Raw genomic sequence first — 2528 nt, 5'->3', positions numbered from 1 at the left:
GCTCTGGCCCCAGTTGAGATGATAACATAGTTCAGGAGATAAAAAGATGAGCAACAATGACTCCATTCAAAATAAGCTTAAAGGGACTATAGGGAAAATTTAACATTCTGGTGAAAAATGTGATACTCCTACCTAACATATTAGTCTGTCAGAATCAGGGCATCTCTAAAAAGCATCAACCTTGGACCTGGACAGTATTATGCTAAGTGAAGTCAGTCAGTCAGAGAAAGACAAATACCCCATGATCTCACTCATATGTGGAATCTAATGAACAAAATAAATTGATGAACAAAATAGAGACTGAGGCATGGATACATGGAACAGACTGACAGCTGTCAGAGGGGAGAGGGGTTGGGGGACTGGCTGAAAAAAAGGTGAAGGGATTAAGCAAAAAACATACGTATATAGCATGTAGACAGACAAAAGAGTGGTGATAGCCAGAGGGAAAGGGGTGGGGGGCGGTAGGTGGAGTGAGCAAAGAGAGGTAAATGGGAATGGAAAGACTTTGTTTTGGGCGATGGGCGCACCATGCAGTGCGCAGGTGATGTTTTGAGTTGTACACTTGAAACCTGTATGGTTTTGTAAACCAGGGTCACCCCAATAAATTCGATTTAAAAAGCATCAATCTTATTGTTGTCACAGGAACTTTTTTTGTAGGCAAAATAACGCGAAAGCTTTGGGTATGTTAGTATGTAGGTATTAATAGTCTGAGTGTAATTAGAGAATAGATGATGTTGAAAGAGAAGTGAAATGCACTTAATGCCACTAAATTGTACATTAAAGCTGGTTAAAAGGGTAAATTTTATTATGTATATTTTTCCACAGTAATAAAAAACAACAACAAAAAAACAAACTACATAAGAAAGGCAAGGGAAATCTCTCTGATTTTTAAACACTTCTACCAACAATGAAAAGATGAGCAATACCTAATACACCTCTCAGGAAGTCAGGGTCACTCAATAAATAGTCATTGAAAATAAACATGGGATGTCATAATGAGGGACAAACATTCGCCGCACAGTATTTTCCTGATTCAAGCCTGACTCTGAGAAGCAAAGTGATTATATTTCCCACAGAACAGTGGGTAACAGACTTCCGTTGGGGGGAGAGGAGGGAAAGGCTGAGATACTGGAATACTCCACGGTTCATGTCAGTGAATTCTATTCTGACTTATTTTAATTCCTTTACTGCTTTGTCCTAATTCACGGGTGAGATCTGTAGGAGACCGGAAATAACCCAGAGATTGAAAGATGAGACCTCCCCTTGCAAAAGCTTATCTCCCGATGCCTCCACTTGCCAATGACCACCTGTTTCAGCGGCTCCCTTGGCCAGTTCAGTTCTCCATCGAAGCAGAAACTGATAATTGAATTTCATCATCAACAAGAACACTTTGGTCGGGGGTTGGGGGGGATCATTATTGCTCCTTTAGAGTCTAAGATAAAAATGGCCCAGAGTTTATTTTGTGACGTCTTTACCCTTTATAGTCATTACTGATAGATAGTTACTTATTACTGACAAGGTAGGCACCTCCTTACCTGCTCTTAAGATAAACACTTTATTAAAGCTGTCCAGGCATCTGTGGTCTTTCTCTTTCCTTCCTCCTTCCCTCCCTCTCTTCTTTTCCTCTTTATAAAATCTGTATTCAGGGTTATAAAACAGTGAGGGTTTATTCCTGCGCTCTAGGGCATCATGTTTTCTTTTTAAAGCTCAATTCAACAAATGTTTCCCGAGTGCTTCACAGGTTTGAGGGCTGGATGGGAGGTGGCTGTGTGGTGGAGGACAGGGTAGCGGATGGAGGAGAGCACAGACTTTGAAGTCAGACAGATCTCAGTGGAGCCCACTTGTTAGATTCGTTTCTTCAGAGAGTTCTTCCTTTTTTAGAAAAATATACATTTATTGATTTCAGAGAGGAAGATAGAAACATCAATGATGAGAGAGAACCATTGATCAGCTGCTTCCTGCACACCTCCTACTGGGGATTGAGCCCACAACCCAGGCATGTGCCCTTGACAGGAACCGAACCTGGGACCCTTCAGTTCACAGGCAGACGCTCTACCCACTGAGCCAAACTGGCTGGGGCTTCAGAGAGTTCTTTCAACTTTCAGATAGTTGAATTTGTTCTGCATTAAAAAATATTCTGTTATCCCATGTTAGCAAGAAAATTTTATCTTTATGGTGAGAAAATCCTTCCATGATTTTCCATGCCCACAAGGTGAAGTGTGGATTCTTAAGCTGTCACAAGGACCACCCCAACTTCTTTCCAGTCATGTCACCTCATCTCCACTGTGCTACATCACAATTTTCTGTGTACCTTCACTGTGACACTTACCCTGTTTTATTACACTGTACTTATGTTTTGATGGTGACTACTACCAGATTTTAAATTACTAGGGAAGCCCACATCTTCATTTTTATCTTCCCAATTAGTATGATGGCTGGCACATAAAAAATTATCAAATGAGGCTCATAAGCTGAATTAAAATGCCTTTACACAATCCCTCTGTTGAATAAAACAGGAATGTTAAGAA

The sequence above is a fragment of the Myotis davidii genome, unplaced genomic scaffold (genome assembly GCF_000327345.1).
Source record: "Myotis davidii unplaced genomic scaffold, ASM32734v1 scaffold168, whole genome shotgun sequence".
In the NCBI taxonomy this organism is placed as follows: Eukaryota; Metazoa; Chordata; class Mammalia; order Chiroptera; family Vespertilionidae; genus Myotis; species Myotis davidii.
Note: the sequence above shows the minus strand (reverse complement) of the source record.